This window comes from Pelophylax lessonae (assembly GCF_965119305.1).
Source record: "Pelophylax lessonae genome assembly, chromosome: 1".
NCBI lineage: Eukaryota > Metazoa > Chordata > Amphibia > Anura > Ranidae > Pelophylax > Pelophylax lessonae.
The window spans coordinates 613,494,816-613,518,590 of NC_138768.1; positions in this window are offsets into that span (position 1 = coordinate 613,494,816).

The window sequence follows — 23,775 nt, forward strand, 5'->3', positions numbered from 1 at the left end:
TCCATGTTAAAGAAGAGAACGCTGAGAAGTAATGTAACCGCATTTGTTTGGATTTTTGTATTTCAAAGAACTGACTAGTTTATCTGAATTCCAGATTTAGAGCTTTGTTATATGTGATAGTTATGATAATATGATCAGTATAGGCACTGAGACAGGGAGACACAAATCCCTTTGAAAATCCCTTCCTCTATTTTGTACAGCTGCTGCTGATGCAGTTTAATATCTGCTAGGATGATTGGAAGCAAAAAAAAAAAAAACAGGCCAAACTCCCGGTTTAATAAAAAAAATTTAACAGGTCTACATATAGTTATGAAGGACATTATTTGCAATACCTTCTTTAATAAAAGAATGTTTCTTAAATCAAGGGCTTTCCCACTGGGACAGACCAATAACGAGAATATTTTTTTCTACATTTTCTATATAGTTAGAAAGATAGAAATGTAAAAACATAATAATTTTGTATATGTATGCATATATTTATTTATTTTCAAAAAGACATGGAATCTGTCAACCTTATTTTTATATAGTCTGAATGATTCATACAAAATACATTTTTTTCAGATACAAACATAGAAGAAAATGTCTGATTTTGTCAATAAAATTTGCCTAATATAACATTATCATTTATCATATCCTTGGCTTATACTGAGGAATGCATGGAACATTTGGCACCAAAACACTTACAAATGGTTAAGTTTACTTAGTCTCATACTCTATTAGACATGTTTATTTCACTATTAAAATGTCCCATAAAGAGTTTACATTAGTTTGAGTCAACTGATTCAGTTTTCAACTACAAAGGCATTTAGAATGGCTCAGTCCAACAGTAGATCTCTGTTAGGCAGCGGCACATAACAAGCTAGTTCTCAAACCTAAAAATATTGATTTACCAATGGTAAAGAGTCTTTTTAGATATAACAAAACTCCTATAGAAAAGTGGAGCCCTTGGCCTCCTGCTCTAAAGTTAGCAGCCAACTGCTAATTCTTACAAGGTGCCTCTCCTATTCCCTGCAAGCATACTAGTGTTGTTAATCTTAAAAATAATAAAAAAAAAAAAGATGGATAGAATGTACTGTGAAAAGGCTGTAGTAGCAAAAAGTGAGGAAAAAATGGGCTAAAGCAATGGGTTTGATTGGAAGAAAGAGTCCAAATTAATATCCACAGTAGGGTGAAGCTTTGGAGCTGTTAATGGGAAACCAATAAAAAAACAGTAAATAATGGAAGCATCATCATGCCACAGAAATCCCCAGAATGGATACATTGCTGTTGCAGGCCAATGTCTTTATTCCTAATTGTGTTAACAAAAAATAAAAGCAGCATTCAAGACTTAAAGTATTTTTTAAATAAACTGCATCAGCATACTTGACTCCATTTGTCTTTAAACAACATAGTGCTTTTTCAAAGGTGATCATCATGTTGTTAAACCACAACAGAACATATCCATAATTATATTGCCTTAGATATCGCATGTGAGTGAATGAAGTTGTATCACTTTAAAGTACTTGGTTACTAGACACATTTTTTGCACACATGTTAAAAAGCACTTTTTAGACCTGAAGATTTGTTAAAACTTCCAAGCATTATATATTTTTGATTACAGAGACATTGGAGAGTAAAATGGTGTAGTTGCATTTTTTTTTAATCAAATGATATTAGTGCACATGTTTATCAAACCCATATTTTCAGGAAGAAAATACACTAACATTGGTTTTAGTGTACACAAGCACAATAGATTACCCAAAGATGGGGCTGCATTGAGTAAACACATACCAAACATATCAAATCCTAAAATTGTGCACATCCATGAAACAGTGACGAACTTTGGTATCTAAAATTGTCCATGGATGATGCATGAAGAGGCATGTGTATACCTAGTATATGTATTGCAATCACAATTTTCATACATAGCCACACCCAATGTGCATATGTTTGTGCATATGTGCATGTGATAGGAGAAGGGTATTTGATTGTTTCATTTGTTATGTATTATGTGTATTTTTTTTCAACATTTTCTTTTTACACCTAACTTTTATTGTTATCACATAGGGGGCTTAAAGCAGAGTAGAAATTACAGGAATGTTACCTATGGACTCAAATAAAGTAGATCAAGCACAGATTGTGCTTAATCAGCTAATTCCCAGCCACAGCAGACATGGAATGACACCTGTGAATCTGGAAGTGAAAAAAAGCTTGTCTCTTCAGTTCATTCACTGAAGGGGGGATCAGAGAATGGATGTCCACTAATCTCCCTCTGTTCCACCCGCTGACACCTTTTCCCGCTCTTTCCTCTCCCCTACCCCTCCCTCTCTTTTCTTTCCTCCTCCCCTCTTTCTTACTCTTCAGAGGGATGTACTGTTAATGTGCACATATTCATTAGGTTTAACCTCCCTGGCGGTATGATTATGTCTGGAATTACATACCAAAAGCGGTACAATTCTTTTCATGGAAATTTGGCGTTATGTATTATAGGCCTACAATTCTTAGTAATTACTGACTTAAACCTGACCAAAACAAGACTCTAGTAGACATCCCAGATGTGATAAATTTGAAACACAAACGCATGAATTATAATCGAATCAATAATATAATTTTATTATATAATATATAATATATATAATAAAATTATATTATTGATTAGATTATAATTCATGCATTATATATTATATATAGATATGTGTGTGTGTGTGTGTGTGTGTATATATATATATATATATATATATATATACATACATAATCAATAATATAATTTTATATATATATATATATGTGTGTGTGTGCATATTATATATATATATATATATATATATATATATATATATATATGCATGCATATATATATATATATATATATATATATGCATATATATATATATATATATATATATATATATATATATATATATATATATATATATATATATATATATATATATATATATATATATTATATATATATATGTGCATATATATATATATATATATATGTATATAATATAAAGTGTGTTTTGTGTAACGTTTTTTTTTTTTTTTTTTTTTAATTTCCCTCCCTAGTTCCGCTCCCATGCAGCATTGCTGCTGCAGGGAACGGAACTAGGAAGTGATCGTACCGACGGAGGGACGGAGGAGCAGCGGGACTCTCGGCTGGCGGTCGCACCAATGAGAGATCATCGCTGGATCGCCAGGAGAAGGTAAGAGAACACCGCTGCGCTCTCTGCAATCCACCCCGAGCGTGACTCGGGGTTACCGCTCCTGCAATGAAAAATCAACCCCGAGTCACGCTCGGGATTACCGCTAAGGCGGTTAAAGGTTTCTCCATATGGTTTACATACTTTATATTTATTTTCTAAAGATGGGAAATGTGTTTGTTATATATTATATATATTGATAAATATAGACATATATCTATATATTCCCCATAATTCTTGAATTGTAATAAATATTGTAAACCTTTTAGAGGTATTTTGTATAGTATTATCATTATTATGTTATAAAACTGTTGTTGTTTGAAAATGATTATGTATATTCCATATGACATTTATGGTACCTATACATTATGACGAATAATGATTTTATTATATATATGGACTATTGAGTACTAGGGTGTTTATTCACATGGAGCATTCTATAATGCATATTTTTAGTAGTTTTACTTACTGTTTTTTTTTATTTTTATTTATATGTTTATATGTATGGTGTTTTTGGTGAGAGGATGGGATTATGGCCCATTTATGTGTGATTTGGTCTTGTCTTCTTTCTCGCCAATACATCACCCATTTGAGTTCAATAACCACACATGATTATGGGCAGAGTATTGGCAGTTGATTTAGACAGTAAACTAATTGGTTTGTGGCTCATTTGATTCAAATATATCTGCCTGTTCATTTGTGGTTTCTGCCAGTTATGATTAAGCACCAGTGAAGGGTGTGAAATGCGTAAGCTGTTGTTGTAACAGTGTCTCCTATGCTGTATGGATTTTATCACGGCAATTTAAGTGTTTGTAATTGGAGTGCGGACATCCAGAGCTTTTTTATTTTCTTGTTTGAACTGCAGAGCCAGCACCTGTTTGCGAGGTGGAGGTGTAATTCCGAGTACTGACACCCGGAGCAGTAATACCTTCCTTATCCTCTGACACCTGCTTTGTCTGTCCAAGACCTGCAGAAGATGCAGCAGAACCTTGAAAACCTGTCGAGGGTGGTCAGGCAGGGGGCAGTATCTTTGATGATAGTAGGAGTATTTTTTCATCTAACCTTGTTACCTGCAAAGCATTGACATTATATAGCTAACAGTCTAGATTTCTTGCGTCATATCATGTGCACAATTTTCAAGTCTAGCACTTATTCCTAGCCGCCATGGAAGGGGACCTGATTAACAACTATTCCTAAAATCTAAATAAAAACAGAAGCCACATGACATGCCAAGGCACCTCTATAAAGCATCGTCCTAGTCTAATCTATGGGAGCACCAACATATGGACATACCATACATAACAAGCTTACCTGAAAGTTTTTTCATTCTTCTTTGAGGTACAGCAGAGCACAAGTTATCCAGCCTGATATATAACTTATGAGTGTGCAAGAAACATTTTCTCCTTTTGCATTACTTTGTGTAAACAAGATGGGGGAGGGGGGCGACAAGATTTGCCTGTAAATGTTGAACAAAGATGTTGTTGTAATTACCAGAACTTAGTAAGAAGTGCTAGTGCCTATTTTTTTTTTTGTATAAACGTTTTATTGAGAGAAATATAAACAGAACAGTATCATCAGGTAGCGAAATAACAAGGCCAGGTGATACAAAATGAGACAACTGCATACAACAGAGAGCATCGTATAATGAACTCAAATTCCTATGTCATTAAAACAAGCAAGTAGAGCTTAACTTGAAACAGTAAGGCTGTCATATGTACATTACATAAGAGTGCGGATGTATCACGGGCACATGCCCAAGCTTGAACGGACAAGATGAGTGGGAGGTAAATCTACGAAGGCTTCCACGTAGGGAAGGAGCACTTGTTAGTGAGGCGTAGAGGAGAGGGGGGGAAAAAGAAGAAGAGAAAAAAAAAAAAAAAGGGGGAACGTAACTAGGAGGGGGGGGGGGGAATTCCCTATCTCAACTACCTGAAGATAAGGGAAGGGTGCAGTGGGGGGGGCTTCAAAGTATTATGTGAAGATGAGTCGTCCCAGGGACGAACACCCCCAAGGGGATCTAACTGTGTCCGAGTCCATGGGATGACCATCTGGTAGTGTTAGCAATCGACTCCCCGGTGAATGAGGGAACGTGGGAGCAGTGGAGAATAGGAGGGGGGGTTGGGACGAACTACCTAAGACAAACGCGGGGAACATCTGGAAACAGCAGATGTGGAGGAAAGAGAGGCAAAAGTGGAGGGGAAACAAGAGAGACAAAGAGAAGGGGGGAAGTGAAGAAAAAAGGGGGGGTGATAGAGAAGAAAAAAAAAAAAAAAAGGGGGGGGGGAGGGAAAGGGGGGGGGGGTGGTAGGCCAGCAAAGAAGGAAGGACGTGGGTGCACTCCCCCGGGTACGAGCCGGGGAAAGGAGACGAGCTGCTACCAGAAGCCATACCTAATCGGTCAGCAGACGATGGTATTCATCCGAGAAGGAAAAGTCTATCCATGGGGCCCAGGCGTCGTAAAACTTGGACGGGGTATCGAGAGCCTGAAGGGTGAGGTCTTCCATGCGGGAAACCTTGTCCACCCGCCGCAGCCAATCTGATACAGTAGGAGGGGACGGGGAAAGCCAACGGCAGGGGATACACATTTTGGCAGCAGAGATCAGATGGAACATCAAGGATTTTCTATAGATCCGTTGGGAGAGGGAGGTGTGGTGAAGGAGGTATTGAGCCGGAGTAAAATCCGGCGTGAAAGTCGTGATGCGGACGATAAGGGCATGTATATTCTTCCAAAAAGGTTGGATCAGTGGGCAGTCCCACCAAATATGCAGAAGGGATCCAGTATGTTGGCGACATCGCCAGCATAAAGGGGAGGTTTCGGCGGAGATTTTATGTAGCACCTCGGGTGTCCTATACCAGCGTGCAAAGATTTTAAAGCCATTCTCTTGTGTCAAAACATTTCTGGAACCCTTGTGAATGTGGGCGTACACGCGATCCCAATCGTCATCCGACATTGTAATGGACAAATCTCCCTCCCATTGGCTACGCAGGGTATCGATCCTGGTGGGTCGTTTCAGCGAAAGAAGGGAATAAAGAAAGGAGACGAGATGTCGTTGGGGGCCGGAGTTTTTGCAAAGGGTTTCAAAGGGGGTAAGGTCCCTGTACCAACAAGAGACGTCCGGGGTACGGAGCAGGAAGTCTCTCAATTGTAAATAGTTGAAAAACCGAAGTTGAAGGTCCGGGTATCTCCGAGTGAACTCCGTATAGGAAAGTAAAGAGCCCTTGTGAAAACATTGCTCAGCCCTTCGGGGTGTGCTCGTCTGACATCCCGCTGAGGGAGGGTAAGCGAGGCCAGCCGGGAAATCCGGGTTCTGGGCCAGGGGGGTCAGAGGACCTGGTGTGGAGGCTAGATTTAGTTTCGTGCATAGACTCCGAAAAACGGTGATCGTGGGGTTAATTAAGGGATGTTTGTAGCAAGCAGCCGGAAACGAAGAGGGCGAAATCCAAGGGAGGTGGTGGATGGGGAAGGATGAGAAGGATTCCTCCAAAGCCACCCAGTCCTTGAGGAGGCGGTGCTTGTGCCAATCTACGACCCTCGACAGATGACAAGACCAATAGTACCTCTGCAGGTGTGGCAAGCCCAGACCACCAGCTTCTTTCGGGGCAGTAAGAACGTCCCAAGACACTCGGGGACGTTGGGAGCGCCAGATGAAGGCGGTGCAAGTACTTCGATAGGAGTTAAAAAACGCCGGAGGTAGTCTGAGTGGGACAGCCTGCAGCACATAAAGTAACCTAGGGAGGACGTTCATTTTTATGACCGCCAGCCTACCAAACCATGAAAAGTGGCCCGACTCCCATTTAGAGAGGTCGGACTTGACGGACTGTAGCAGCGGAAGATAATTACGCGCGTATAGTTCTGTGAGGCTTGATGGGATTTGTATGCCCAGGTAGGTGATCGCGGAGGGTTCCCAGCGAAAGGGAAAGTTATCTTGGCAGAACTTCACAGTGTGCGCCGGGAGGGTAATGTTAAGGGCTTCGGACTTGGCGTAATTAATTTTCAGGTTGGATATAATTTGAAAAGCGTCGAGATCGCGGAGAAGGTTAGGGATGGAAATGACCGGATTGGTCAGAAAAAGCAGAACGTCATCGGCGTAAGCCGCTAATTTGTACGTTTTGTGGGCAACGGTCACACCATTAACGTCAGGATTGGAGTTAAGACGACGAAGAAGGGGTTCAAGAGTAATGATATAAATCAGGGGAGAGAGGGGACAGCCCTGTCGGGTTCCGTTCGATACGGAGAAGGCATCCGACAGACCCCCATTCACCCGCACCCTCGCTGAGGGTGACGAATAGAGGGCTGAAATGAAGTGCAACATGCGACCAGAGATGCCTAGCGACTCCAATGCTGCAGTCATGTAGTCCCAGGCAACTCTGTCAAATGCCTTCTCCGCATCAAGTGAAAGAAAGAACCCGGGCGTGCGGGAAGAGGTGAGCCAATGGTGGATATTGAGGGCCTTAAGGGTGTTGTCCCTGGCCTCGCGGCCAGGGACAAAACCCACCTGATCTAATGAGATAACAGCCGGGATATGGGGCAGTAGCCTGTTCGCCAGCACCTTGGCATATAATTTGATGTCGACGTTGAGGAGGGAGATTGGTCTGTAATTAGGGACTAGAGAGGGATCCTTACCAGGCTTAGGGATAACTGTAATGTGGGCTTCAAGGTAATCAGGAGTCAAGGCAGGTACGTCAGGAAAGGAGTTAAAAGCGTTCAGCATAGGAGACATTATGGTATCTACAAAGGTTTTATAGTAGCCCACGGTCAAGCCATCAGGGCCCGGGGATTTCCCAGGCTTAAGTTGTTTAAGAGCCATCTGGATTTGGGTCAGGGAAATGGGGGTGTCTAAATCCTTCAAAATTTCAGGCGATAGGGGCGAGGGTGAATATTCGAGTAGAAAAGCTTTGATACGTTCGGCCCTATCCGGCGCGGGCGCATGGGGATCGGTGGATTTAAGATTATACAGCGAGCGGTAATAGGTCAAAAACTGTTGAGCAATATCTGGGGTGGAGGTAACTTTCTTACCCTGCGGATCCGTGATTGAGTGTATCGCCCTGGCCGCACGCCGGGCTTGCAGCGCCTTGGCCAAGAGCTTGCCAGATTTGTTGCCGCAATCGTAAAAAAGTCATTGTTGTAAGGCGAACTTCCGTTTAGTAGCAAGACCCAGTTCCTCCAAGAGGTCCTGTCGAGCCTGCGTGAGTTCAGACAACGTTTGTGAAGCAAGAGTGCGTTTATGAGCGCGTTCTAGTGAGTGAATGCGGGCGGTGAGAGTGGAGATGCACGCATGACGGTCTTTGTTGCGTTTTGTGGCCAGGGCAATAAATACTCCCCTAATAACACACTTGTGCGCCGCCCACAAAGTGGCGGGGGTCACATCTTGTGTGTCATTACGGGCAAAGTAATCCCGCAGGGCAGAAGCCACCTCTGAAGCATACACAGGGTCAGACAGCAAAGAATTGTCGAGGCGCCAAATACGGGAGCTTCCGGAGTCGGGTTGCAAAGAGAGGGAGATAGAGATCGGGTGATGGTCAGACAGAAACATGGGGTCTATCGAGGCCGATAACAGGGACGAGAGTGCATTTTGAGAGACAAAAATATAATCTATCCTGGAGTATTTGTTGTGCGGGTGCGAGAAGAAAGTAAAATCCTTCGTGTCTGGGTGTAGTGTCCTCCAGGCGTCGTGCAATAAGAGATCTCTAAGAAGGGTCTTAATTGAGCGTAAGGCGGAGTAGGGTAGGGAAGAAGAACCCGAAGAGACATCAAGGAGGGGGGTGAGGGCAACATTAAAGTCCCCACCCACCACCAGGGTTCCCGATTGGAATTCGGTCAAAAGAAGAAACGTGTCCCTAAAAAAGGGGACCACTTGTTTATTGGGAGCGTAGATGTTCGCAAAGGTGAAGAGTCGACCACGGATGGAGCCCTTAACGAACAAATACCTCCCATTAGGATCGACAAGGGAGTCATGAAAAATCAGGGGACAGTTTTTGGAGAGGAGGATAGAAACCCCTTTCGATTTAGAGGCGCTCGAGGTAGAGTGATAGACATTTGGAAAAAAGCGGTCGTGCAGGCGAGGTATGTTATCCGAGCGGAAGTGCGTTTCCTGCAGAAACACCACGTCCGCCTTAGCCTGTCGGAGTGAGAGAAGGAGCTTGGATCTGCGCTCAGGAATGTTTAGACCTCTGGTGTTAAGCGAGAATACTTTCAGAGAAGAATCAGCGGCATGCATGCCGGGGGAATGCACCCGTGATGTCCGTAAATGGGACGGCATATTAGGATAAGTGGCAAGAAAGAGAGAGAAAAAAAAAAGGGGGGGGGGAAGATGGGGGAGGTGGAGAAAGGGAAAGGGGAAAGGGAGTGGGATCCGGTAGCAGGAGGACCTGCCTACCTGTCAAACACGGATCCGGTACGAAAGGAGATAGTGCAGCTACGTGTAAAAGGCGGTAGGGTGGAAAAGTGCAACACTAGTAAACACTGAGGGGGTTGGAGTAGTCCCAGCTGGGGGTACGCACACTACGTACGTGCACCAGTGGTGGAGAGGTAGGTAACCAAAGATGCATCCTGCCTAAGGACTGAAAATGAGGGGCTTGCGATGGAGAAGTATGGGGGCACATCTGCGAGTGCTAGCCCGGGGAGGGGAACGTCCGAGGGACCCACGCACCAGAAAATCTGGGCCCGGGGCCTCCGGATGGTCCACATGTAGGGTGAACAGAACGTAGGGCGACTAAGAGGCTGTCAACGGTCACACAAAGAGAGAAAAGGTGATGCCATAAAAACTCAACAAAATAACATATGCATTGCAACAAGAAGCCCCTCAAAACAAAACCATAGTAGGCTAAGAGAGAGTCTGCCATCCCGTGCAGAAATCTAGGGCAATGAAGAGCAGAGTCTCTAAAAAACTGACAATGAGTAAAACAGAGAAAATTAAAATCAAGAAACACAGTGTAAATGAGGTTACAGAGGGATCGTCTCACACGGGGAAGCACCAGAACTCTGCGCTGGAAAAAACACCAGGTCAGTGTCTTCCCGGTGGGCGAGCCCGGAGAACCGCCACAACATCTCGTAGCAATCTTCAACAGGTATGAGAGGAGAGCCCTCCCTCCCCCCAAACCCACAAAATATCACACAAAGCCCCCTACCCAATATCAGTAATGTGCTTAGCGGAACTACAGTACTGCGGTCCTATGCAAAGGGCAGAAAGTCTCGTGGGCTCTCGTCCGGGCTGCCCGATGAGCAACGGTTGCAAAGGTGACCGCAAAAAAAAAAAAAAAAACACAAAACAAAAAAAAAGGGAGGTATAGTATAGTCCACAGGTTATGCACATGTACGAATAATGGGGCAGTCTCTAAAATCGAGAGTCCGGCTGGTACTGAGGGGGGAAGGGAGGGACAGCAGCAAACACTAGCGGGCAGTCCTCTAAATCCAACCATCAGCCTGGCGGAGCCACCAGGGTGGGGGGGCTAAGTAGGAGAAGGTAGAGCGTCTCAGAAAGTCCAAATAACAAATTTGGGGATGTGACTATGTAAGAGAGCATCCATCTCGAGCCTATGTACGGGGCGGTATGCCGAACATGCAAAAGTTTAAGGCTGTGGGGGAGCATGTAACCAGCTTGTCAGACGGAAGGGGTGTAAAGAGGTGGTGAGAGTAAGTGGGACCGAGGTAGTGATACTTGCCGAAATACTTTCATGCAAATGGGCCATCAGTCTCCCCGACGGGCTCTTCGCTGCTGCGGAGGCTTAGAAGGGCTTGCAACAGACGAACAAGCGGGAGGTGCCATGCCGGATCCGTGGTTGGACGGTGAACGATGGCGCCTGTAGCGAGTATCCTGCGCTTCCATCGGTTCCTCCCTATGTGTGAAGTGGGCAGGGGGGCCCCCCCGAAAGGCAGCATACCAGTTGGGAAGGTCAATCAGTGGCAGCCCCATGGCTGAACAGAACTGAGGGAGATCTTCAGGAACCTTTAAGAGGACAGTACGACCTTGCGTGGTTGCAGACAAACAAAAGGGAAATTTCCACTTGTACGGAATTCCTTTAGTGCGCAGAGCATCCAGCAGTGGGCGCAGGTCCCTGCGGTTCTGCAAGGTAATATTGGAAAGGTCCTGGTAGATGTGTAGGGAGATTCCATCATGTTCCAAATGTGGCCTATGCCTGGCTTTACGCAGAACCTCTTCCTTCAGCCTGTAGTCAACCAGGCAGCAGACAACATCACGCGGAGGGTCCCCATCTCTACCCCTTGGTCTCAGAGCACGATGTATGCGCTCCATATCAATTGGAGACTGTGGGGGACGGTCGAGGAGAGTGTTGAAGATGCCCGTAACAGTGGGGGCTAGCATGTCAGGCTCCACAGATTCAGGCAGGCCACGAACCCGCAGGTTATGGCGCCTCCCCCGGTTGTCCAGGTCTTCAATGTGGCGCTGTAGGTCTCTCATTTGCAGAGAGTGAGAGTCCATGGTGCAAGTAATGGAGCGGAGCACTCTGTCATGTTTGCCCGTGGTCTTTTCTACCTCCTGTACCCGGCCGGTAATGCTGCGCACTTCCTCCTTAAGGTCCAGGATTGCCGCCCCCAGCGTGTCTTTGATATCCGCGGCAATCGCCCTGAGATCCTCCATGGTCAGCACTGGGGGTGAGGGGGACTGTCCTGTTGGCGGGTCGGAGCCAGAGGGAGCCACGGCTGCGTAGGAGCGGGCAGGAGGCTGGGATGGAGAAGGAGGCACGGTCGGGCGGCCTGCAGGCGCCATATTGGATCCCAGAGTCCGAAAGAGCTCCGGGATACTTTGACTGAGCTGCGGTCCGGTATCCCTCGGGGAGCGGGATCGGGTGGCTGAAGAAGCCCGGGCGGTGGAACTCATGCTTACCGGGCAGGTTAGGTGCGGCAATTCTCCAGCTAATTGAAGCGAGAGTCCTACACGGCAGGAGCGCTGGAATCAGGCTGCCATCTCCCAGCTAGGTCAAACCACGCCCCCGCTAGTGCCTATTTTTCCTTATGTAATTAGAACCATTGAAGACATTAAAAGGCAGGGGAAGGTTAGAAAACCTGCTTCTAACAATATTTTGACTGCCTTATAGACACCTATCTAAAAGTGGACTTGCCAATATGTGCATTACAGATATCTATGGCATTCTCTTTCAAACAGGCGAACACATTTTTTTTGCAAATTAAAATCCAAACTGAATAAACAAATTATACTAGATATCTCTAGTTAGGCCTTTGGTATTCCTTAGCCATTCCAATTTTACCCACAATTAAGTTCCGGATTACCAAATAGGTAGAATGGGAACCAACCAGAACATGGGCCCCACACCACCTAAGGGCCTCACAACAATGGATGAAATTAATACTGACTTGATCTTGAGAGAAAACTACAATGAAGCTTTCCTAAATCATTTACAAAAGAAATAAATAAATATAATCAACTCAAAGAAACAAAAACTTTCCATTAAAGACTCTTTAGAGAAAATATTGTGTTAATGTAATGTACCCAATAACAACTTAACCACTTCTGGACCAGAAGGATTTACCCCCCTAATAACCAGGCCATTTTTTGCGATACGACACTGCATTACCTTAACTGACAATTGAGCAGCTGTGTGATGCAGTACCCAAATAAAATTGATGTCCTTTTTTTACCCGCAAATAGAGATTTCTTTTGGTGGTATTTGATCACCTGTGCAATATTTATTTTTTGCACTATAAACAAAAAAAGAGCGACAATTCTGAAAAAGAAAATATATTGTTTTTTAGTTTCTGCCATATAAAATTCTCAATAAAAAATTTTTTAAAACTCAAATGTTTTCATCATTTTAGGCCAATTTGTATTCTGCCACATATTTTTGGTAGAAAAATCCCAAAAAGTGTATATTGATTGGTTTGCGCAAAAGTTATTGCATCTACAAACTAGGGGATTTATGTCATTTTTATTTATTTATTTTTTTTACTAGTAATGGCGGCGATCAGTGATTTTTAGCGAGACTGCGACATTGCGGTGGACAGATCAAACACCTAACTAACAGTTTTGACACTTTTGGGGATACCAGTGATATTACTACAGTAATCTGTGCTAAAAATATGCACTGTTACTGTACTAATGACACTGGCAGGGAAGGGGTTAACACCAGGGGCAATCACAGGGTTAATTGTGTCCCTAGGGGGTGCTTTCTAACTGTGGGGAATGGGCTTTCTGCATGAACACAGAGACCTGTGTTCCTAAATAAGAGGAACACTGGATCCCTGTGTTCATAACTGACAGAACAGCAGTCTGCCGTGTTTACAACAGCCTCTCTGTCTCCACAAGGAGCAATCGCGGGTGTCCAATGGTCACTGGACCCGCTGATCGGCTCACTCTGTGGCGAATGGGCGCTCGCTTGCGCCCCCACAGTACAGTTGTGTCGTTTTGCAGGGCAGAGCCGACCTGCCACAGTAAAACTGCGGCAGGCAATCTTTAAGTGGTTAAAGTACATAAACCATAGACATCAGGTTCACATTACAATTTGCCTCTTTAAAGCTCATCTTCTTTCACTTGTCGGTTTGTAAAAACTTTTGTTGCAACCTAAGTTCATGCAATGTACAGTAGTGATGATCATCTCCATCTAGCTGCTGGCATGCGCACTACTTAGTTCCATGTTACCCTAATGCATGAGCATGCACGAGAAACCTCCAAAAACCTGTGAGGGGGAGGCTAGGTTTTGACTGCTTAGGGGTCTCCACAGAGTTTAGACCGGCACTGCAGCAATGTGCAGATTTTTTGTAGATGAGACATGGGCAAATCTCTGAAAAACAGGAACAAGTGGTGAGACGTCTGCCTTTCCTCCAGTAGGAAGTTAGTCAATGCCATGACCAGCATTTTTACATTGTGCATGTGTGGTGTTTCTGTGAAGAAAAGGAACAATTGCTCATCACAGAGCTAAACGTTTCAACATATTGGTGATAAGCCAAACAGAGCTATTTCTGAAATATATCTTGTTTGTAAAAACTTGCCCATATATAGTCACTATCTGGCAAATTGAACCTTGATGTTGCCTGGTTGTCATTTAAAAAGGATATCAAATAATTCTTAGTTTCCTGAGTGCAATTTTAACATTACAACCAAGATTGGGCCCAGGTACAAACCCTTGTTGTTTTTTTGTTGGTTTAAGTTCTTTGATCACTGTAGGAGCCAAGAGCTGATTTACTAGCATCTTGTTGCTTCAAAGAGAGCAAGTGGCCACCAAGTTTACATGACAAAGTAGAGTTTAGATTTAAGGTTTTTGCCAGAGTTAAAGCGGAGTTCCGGCCTATTTTGCTACTTTAGTGATTCCTGGAGTACTCGCTATGCTGATCAACAATTGGGCATTTAAAATTTTTTTTCGGGGGTCCCTTACCTTATTTTTAGGGCATTTTTGATTGTACTTCCTCCTTCTCCCCTCTCTGTGGCCACGGCCACCAACATCACTTCCACCTTTGCATTGCATCCTGGGAGCTGCTTGTCATCACTCCCAGGAGGCTGGAATCAGGAAGAACTCCCAAAACACTCCCTGGAATCAGGAAGAAGGACACAGCAGATTACACTGTGGCTTCAGATGCCCACATCCAAGATGGCCACGCTCAGACAGCGTTTTTAAAAGTAAGATTTTGACTAAAATCCAATACTGTACACCTTGTAAGTATGAGAATAGCGGTTCTGTAAAGGCCGATGGATTAGTATTATAGGGGTATTTTTAGTTAAAAAAGGTATTTGAGGCCGGAACTCCGCTTTAAAACCAAATTTAGGGCAAGGTTACGACTTGGGAAGGGTAGGGGCTGGGGTTCAAGCTTGAGCTACTGTTCATTATAGCTTCAATTAGGATTTGTGCTAGGGGTAGAAACTAGGTTTAGGGCTGGTGTAAGTTCAAGAAATAGTATTTCTGTGTTGTATTACACCCTGTAGTGCTTAAAGTATAACTATAACCCTAATTTCAAAAATTGGCTGGTGAACTTTTATGGCCATTGTGAGTCTGTTCTACAATAAAAGTTTCTTTACTTGACTATGTGGATCTGCTATTTGATACAGTTCTGCACACTGAGAAGTTGTTGCACAGTGTGTGAAGTCAAGCTATTGAAAGGAGAGCAACTACCAGTCTTCATATAACCTCTAACCTTGGACTTGTGTGGACTACTGTGCAACTCAGTAACTAAAAGGAAGTAGGGGGGCAAATATAAGTCTTATAGAAATAAAGCTGCAAGATATCATAATAAAAATGATCAAATATTCACACATTTGTTTTTTTTGTTTTTTTTTTATCTAAAGAAAGGTTTATTGAGAAAACGCACAATAATACACGTTATGGTACACACAGTCAAAATATCATTGCAATACGTATAAAGAAATACATCTCTCAGCCAATGGTAAAAATACAACAACACCAGGTCGGAGACCACCTCAGACAGGCGAATGTGAAGAGTAAAACATTGGAGATTGGACACATTCCCTCTTAGTTGTTAGGTTGTGCCCACAAACAATTCCATTCATTTAAAGTAACAACCGGTCCAGGACCAGTTCCGTTGGGGCCATACTCGGAGAACTCAGCCACACTCCCCACACTTTAAATAACTTAGCAGTGGAACCCCTGTGCTGATATATAGATTTCTCCATGCGGAGAGTGGTACCCAATTGTTCTAACCACGTCTTGTAGGTCGGGGGGTGTCCCGGGCCACCCAATGACGAAGAATGAGTAGACGAGCCTGAAACAAGGCCTGCCCCGCTGCTTCTCGTAAATATTTATCCACCACTATATACTCTAAGATACCTAAGAGGCATTGTCTGGGATCCTGAGGAATCCCCAAACCCAGGACCCTATTAACAGTGGAAAGCGCCCCCAACCAATATTGGTGCAGCTTCGGGCATCTCCACAATAAGTGCACCAGGTCCCCTACCTCCCTCTCGCATCTGCTGCACAAATCATCCGGCCGGATGCCCATAGAGTGGAGCCTCAATGGGGTGTGGTGTACGCTGAGGAGAATTTACAGTTGAGACACCTGGTGAGACACATTAAGCGAGCACAGACGGACCAATTCCAAGGCCTCCTCCCATTGCTCGTTAGGAATTTCCCCCACATCAGTGCACCAGTTCTCACACGCCCTACTGGGGTACATTTCCAGGTAAGCTCCCAGACATATTTGTTTAATATTCTTTATACTAGGTACAAATATTAGATCTATTGCTGCTCACAAAAATATTTTAGCTGTCATTACTGAGCTAGACTCACCAGCAATCAGTATTTCTCCCAACAACCCTTTCTAATTACATGTGTCCCCCAATAATACTGACAAACTGGCTCTGAGAACAATATGTAGGCAACAAATCATCTTCTTGTTCATGCAGTAGTTTGATATACAGAGTCATAGTAAGTGGAAAATACACAGTTAATTCTAACTGGCAGTGACCTTTACAATCTTTACAGTCTCCAGCATCTCTGGGATATATTATATGTCAGTACAGTTCTAACAGTAGCTGTGAGGTTTCCAATGATTATAGAGAACCTAGGGAATTACTGTGATAAGTTTGTTCTGATGAAAGCTGATAGGGAAATATATAAAATTATATTTCAACAAAAATCCCTCTCTATTTGTGATTATAACAGTTTATGTAATGCAAGCATTATACTCTATATACCATGTTGTTACATTCTGTTGTGCCTTCTTTGGCTACTATGGTAAAGTTATTTTAAATCTACATTTAGCACAGTGGTGTATTATTCCTTAAAAAGAAAAAACAAATGTAATAATAATAAAATAGCTATGGAGCAAATATCAACAATGTTCACACTTTTATATGTTTACTATACTCCTTCCAATGCCAATCAGGCAGCGGTTTTAGTGTGTCAATCATAGGTTTCCACTTAGTGCTCCTTCTTGAGGCACTCTCTACACCAGCGATTCCCAAACTACGGCCCTCCAGCTGTTCAGGAACTACAATTCTCATCATGCCTAGTCATGTCTGTAAATGTCAGAGTCTACAATGCCTCATGGGATGTGTAGTTCTGCAACAGCTGCAGGGCCGTAGTTTGGGAATCCCTGCTCTACACAGAACTTCCCACCAACCCACTTACATAAGCTACTCCCCCCACCTCTACTCCTCGGTGCAATAAGCAGCCATTTTTGGATAGTGCACGGTCAATGATGTAATCCCTGTATAGCTGTAACATGGACTGAAAACGTCCTAAATTTTGCTATCTGACAGCTATTTTTTTGGAATCTGCATCTCAATAAGATGCAGTGCTTTCCCTAGAAATCAGCAACCCCATATGAGTGCTGCTAGGGAATGAACCTTGGCAAGGACAGAAACTGTCTGCAGCTCACCAATTCAATAGCCAGTGACCTGCAATACTTTCTTTAGAACATGCCAAATGGTAATTCTGCACATGCGTAGTTGTATAAATAGAGCAACTCATAACTAGGGTTGAGCGGACACCTAGATGTCCGTGTTCGACGGGTTCGGCCGAACTTTAAAAAAAAGTCCGGGTCCGTGTCCCGGACTTTTACCGAACTTTTCCCGGACACCGAACCCCATTGAAGTCAATGGGGACCCGAACTTTAAGGCACTAAAATGGCTCTAAAACACCAAAGGAAAGGGCTAGAGTGCTGCAAATGGCAGCAAAACGTAATTAAGAGCATGGCAAGTGCTCTGCAAACAAATGTGGATAGGGAAATAACTTAAAACAACAAAAAAAAACAGAAAAATAAAACAATGTTCTTCTTCATCTCTGAAGGACGAGGCCCATATGGAGTAGGAGGGAGGTTGAGGTGGTGGTGGATGTGGCGGTGACATAGGCGTGCGCACAGGGTGTGCTGGGTGTGCCTGGGCACACCCTAATCACCTAGGGCACATAGCATTGCCAGTGAGGAGATGGGAAAGATCTCCCTGGGACCTGCTCTGCTCTATTTCTCCTTGCCTACAGGTACATGGCCCCGATACATTACTCTCCCTGCTGGCAAACACATGCATGTGTATTTCAACTTTGGGGTGCACACCTTAATGCAATAGGCTGCGCACACCTATGGGCGGTGTAGGTGGAAGCGGCAGTGGAGGAGGACCAGGGCCGGATTAACAGCATCATGGGCTTGGTGCTGAGGATTTTGAAGGGCCTTAGGGCCGTGCCTTGCCATGCACCCAGAGGAGGAAGGGTGCAGCCATGCATGCCTAATTCAACATGGGATGCTGTCTCTGAAGCCCATAAACACATCCATGCATCGCCAACTGTCCCTCCTTGTCCGGCCTTCACGCTGTGTGGGGAGGTTCTGAGGGTGCTGCCTGGGGAAGCGAGCATAGAAGCCAGACTTCTGTGTTTACAAGTGACAGAAGAGCGGTAACAGTGAATATGGCCAACCCGGGGCCTATATAAAAGGTAGGGGCCTGGAGCTGCAGCTCCAATAGACCCTACATTAATCTGGCCCTGAGGAGGAGGACGAGGTAGCCAACACTGCTTCTTTTCACAAATTTTAAATGAGGGTACACCCCAAAAGAGTGAGAAAGAGCAAAAATGGAACAATGGGTGGGTAAGGTCGGTATCCATTGCTATTCTGCATAAGGTACGGAAAAGTCCCGTGGGATCCATGCCTGGTTCATTTTAATGAACGTGAGCTTGTCCACATTGTCTCTGGACAGGCGGCTGCGCTTGTCTGTTATAACGCCCCCAGCCGTGCTAAATACCCGTTCAGATAATACACTGGCTGCAGGGCACGCCAGCACCTCCAAGGCGTAAAGGGCAAGCTCAGGCCATGTGCCCAATTTGGAGACCCAGAAGTTGAAGGGGGCAGACCCGTCATTCACTACATGTAGGCGTGTGCACACATACTGCTCCACCATGTTGGTAAAATGCTGCCTCCTGCTAAGACGTTCCATCTGAGCTGCTGGTGCTGCTGTTTGTTGTGGCGTGCTGACAAAGCTTTTCCACATTTCGGCCATGCTAACCCTGCCTTCTGAGGTGCTGGCGGTGCCCTGGTTGCGTTGGCGACCTCCTCCTCCTCCTCCTCTGCCTTGTGCTTCCACTGTGGCCCCGCTGTCAGATGGGAATGCCAGCAGCATGGCGTCTACCAGCGTGCGCTTGTACTCGCGCATCTTGCGATCGCGCTCCAGTGAGTGAATTAAGGACGGTACGTTGTCCTTGTAACGGGGATCCAGCAGCGTGGCCACCCAGTAATCAGCACAAGTTAGAATGTGGGCAACTCGGCGGTCGTTGTGGAGACACTGCAGCATGTAATCGCTCATGTGTGCCAGGCTGCCCAGAGGCGACGAAAGGCTGTCCTCTGTGGGAGGTGTATGGTCCGTGTCCTCTGTATCCCCCCAGCCACGCACCAGTGATGGCCATGAGCTGGCCTGGGTGCCACCCTGCTGTGAACATGGTTCCATCTCCTCCTCCAGCTCCTCCTCCTCCTCATCCTCCTCATCCTCCAGAACTGTGCCCCTGCTGGACAATTGCGTCCCTGGCGTTTGCGTGTGCAGGAACCCACCCTCGGAGCCCCTTGCGAATGACTGCCCTGAAAGCCTTGGAAATGTTACCTCTTCATCCTCCTCCTCCTCCTCATCCTGTGCCACATCCTCTTCCATCATCGCCCGAATTGTTTTTTCAAGGAGGCATAGAAGTGGGATAGTTAAGCTGAGAACGGCGTCATTGCCACTGGCCATGTTGGTGGAGTACTCAAAACAGCGCAACAAGGCACACAGGTCTCGCATGGAGGCCCAGTTATTGGTGGTGAAGTGGTGCTGTTCCGCAGAGTGACTCACGCGTGCGTGCTGCAGCTGAAACTCCACTATGGCCTGCTGCTGCTCGCACAGTCTTTCCAGCATGTGCAAGGTGGAGTTCCACCTTGTGGGCACGTCACATATGAGGCGGTGAGCGGGAAGGCCGAAGTTACGCTGCAGCGCTGCCAGGCGAGCAGCAGCAGGGTGAGAACGCCGAAAGTGCGCACAAACGGCCCGCACTTTCTGCAGCAGCTCTGACATATCGGGGTAGTTTTTAAGGAACCTCTGCACCACCAAATTCAGCACATGCGCCAGGCAAGGGATGTGCGTCAAACCGGCTAGGCCCAGAGCTGCTATGAGATTTCGCCCGTTATCGCACACCACCAGGCCGGGCTTGAGGCTCGCTGGCAGCAACCACTCATTTGTCTGCTGTTCCATGCTCCTCCACAACTCCTGCGCGGTGTGTGGTTTGTCCCCCAAACAGGCAAGTTGTAAAACTGCCTGCTGTCGTTTACCCCTGGCCGTGCTGAAGTTGGTGGTGAAGGTGTTACGCTGTCCGGATGAGGAGGCGGTAGAGGATGAGGAAGCGGAGTAGGAGGAGTTAGGAACAGGAGGCAAACTGAAGCGCCCTGCAATCCTCGGTGGTGGAAGGAGATGCGCCAAATTGCTATCCGCCTCAGGCCCATCCGCCACTGCATTTACCCAGTGTGCCGTTAGGGAGATATAACGCCCCTGACCGTGCTTACTGGTCCACGTATCCGTAGTTAGGTGGACCTTGGCACAGATGGCGTTGCGCAGTGCACACCTGATTTTTTCCCCCACTTGGTTGTGCAGGGAAGGGATGGCTTGCCTGGAAAAGTAGTGGCGGCTGGGCACGACGTACTGTGGGACAGCCACCGACATAAGGTTTTTAAAACTGTGCGTCTCCACCAGACGGAATGACAGCATTTCAAAGGCCAATAATTTTGAAATGCTGGCATTCAGGGCCAGGGATCGCGGGTGGGTAGGGGGGTACTTCCTCTTCCTCTCAAGTGTTTGGGAGATGGAAAGCTGAACGCTTCCACGGGACATTGTGGAGATGGTTGTTGGTGACCCAGGTGGTGGTGTTGCTGACAGATCGTCTGTTTGCGGGGTGGCAGGTGCCGGTATCACTACAGATGTGGCTGGAGCGGCCGAGACTGCAGCAGAAGAGGAAGCAGGATGAGCCAGAGACGTTTCTTGGTTTTGAAGGTGTGTACTCCACTGCAGCTCGTGCTTTGCACTTAGATGCCTGATCATGCAGGTTGTGCTCAGGTTGAGAAGGTTCATGCCTCGCTTCAAGCTCTGATTGCACAGGGTGCAAACCACTCGTGTCCTGTCATCAGCACATTTTCTAAAGAACTTCCACGCTAGAGAACTCCTTTGAGCTGACTTTGGTGCGCTCGTTCCCTTGCTGCGTTGGGCAGTAGCGGGCGTAGTGTCTAGGGCACGGCCGCTCCGCTTCTGCACCCTGCTCCCTCTTCTGCTGTGCTGGTGGCTCTGTGCGACCACCGCCTCTTCCTCCAAACTACTCAGTTCACCTGCATGACGTTCATTCCATGTGGGGTCGAGGACCTCATCGTCCTCCACATCATCTTCCACCCAGTCTTCACCCCTGCCCTCCTTGTCGGTCTCCACAATGCTGAACGCCGCAGCAGTTGGCACCTGCGTTTCGTCATCATCGGAGACGTGCTGCGATGATCCTTGCATGTACTCATCTTGAGGAATAAGTGGTTGGGCATCGCTGCACTCAATCTCTTCCACTTCTGGGGCAGGGCTAGGTGGATGGCCCTGGGAAACCCTGCTGACAGAGTCCTCAAAAAGAATAAGAGACTGCTGTATGGCTTGGGGCTCAGACTGCTGGCCTGATTTGCAAGGGGGTGAGGTGAAAGACGGTTGGACATTGGCTGCAGGTGCCAACTCTGACCTTTCTGCAGTAGACTGGGTGGGAGACAATGTGAAGGAACTGGAGGCACTGTCAGCAGCAAACCAATCTACTATCGCCTCAACTTGTTCTGGCCTCATCACTTCTAGGGGCGTTTGATGCCCTACCAAATACTGATGCAGGTTCTGTCGCCTACTCACACTTGAGGAAGGTGTTTCACTTGTGCGTGTAGCTGGCACAGATCGACCATGTCCTCTCCTTGCAACAGGAGCTCTACCAGCAGCACCACGACCCAGGCCACGGCCCTTATTTGACGGTCTCCTCATATTTCTGTAATTTAAGATCTTGCCCTAGAAAGGTTTTTATTGAATAGCGGAATAGAAAATATGATCCAAAAAAAGTGTATGTATATCACACGTACACAACCACACTAGGCCCCAATTACTATTGTTTGTACCCCTAAAAGGCTAGATGAGGAGTAGGGGGAGTATGGAACAGGCAGCACCCTCAAACCTTCAGAAGTATGAGATGAACCCCAACAACTTGGAAAGGTGGATCTCTCTCACACGTACCAACACAGACTATCCCCCAATTTAACTGATCCCCAGAGGTTTTTGATTAAATAGCGGAATAGAAAATATGATCCCAAAAAAGTGTATGTATATCACACGTACACAACCACACTAGGCCCCAATTACTATTGTTTGTACCCCTAAAAGGCTAGGAGTAGGGGGAGTATGGAACAGGCAGCACCCTCAAACCTTCAGAAGTATGAGATGAACCCCAACAACTTGGAAAGGTGGATCTCTCTCACACGTACCAACACAGACTATCCCCCAATTTAACTGATCCCCAAAGGTTTTTGATTAAATAGCGGAATAGAAAATATGATCCCAAAAAAGTGTATGTATATCACACGTACACAACCACACTAGGCCCCAATTACTATTGTTTGTACCCCTAAAAGGCTAGGAGTAGGGGGAGTATGGAACAGGCAGCACCCTCAAACCTTCAGAAGTATGAGATGAACCCCAACAACTTGGAAAGGTGGATCTCTCTCACACGTACCAACACAGACTATCCCCCAATTTAACTGATCCCCAGAGGTTTTTGATTAAATAGCGGAATAGAAAATATGATCCCAAAAAAGTGTATGTATATCACACGTACACAACCACACTAGGCCCCAATTACTATTGTTTGTACCCCTAAAAGGCTAGGAGTAGGGGGAGTATGGAACAGGCAGCACCCTCAAACCTTCAGAAGTATGAGATGAACCCCAACAACTTGGAAAGGTGGATCTCTCTCACACGTACCAACACAGACTATCCCCCAATTTAACTGATCCCCAGAGGTTTTTGATTAAATAGCGGAATAGAAAATATGATCCCAAAAAAGTGTATGTATATCACACGTACACAACCACACTAGGCCCCAATTACTATTGTTTGTACCCCTAAAAGGCTAGGAGTAGGGGGAGTATGGAACAGGCAGCACCCTCAAACCTTCAGAAGTATGAGATGAACCCCAACAACTTGGAAAGGTGGATCTCTCTCACACGTACCAACACAGACTATCCCCCAATTTAACTGATCCCCAAAGGTTTTTGATTAAATAGCGGAATAGAAAATATGATCCCAAAAAAGTGTATGTATATCACACGTACACAACCACACTAGGCCCCAATTACTATTGTTTGTACCCCTAAAAGGCTAGGAGTAGGGGGAGTATGGAACAGGCAGCACCCTCAAACCTTCAGAAGTATGAGATGAACCCCAACAACTTGGAAAGGTGGATCTCTCTCACACGTACCAACACAGACTATCCCCCAATTTAACTGATCCCCAGAGGTTTTTGATTAAATAGCGGAATAGAAAATATGATCCCAAAAAAGTGTATGTATATCACACGTACACAACCACACTAGGCCCCAATTACTATTGTTTGTACCCCTAAAAGGCTAGGAGTAGGGGGAGTATGGAACAGGCAGCACCCTCAAACC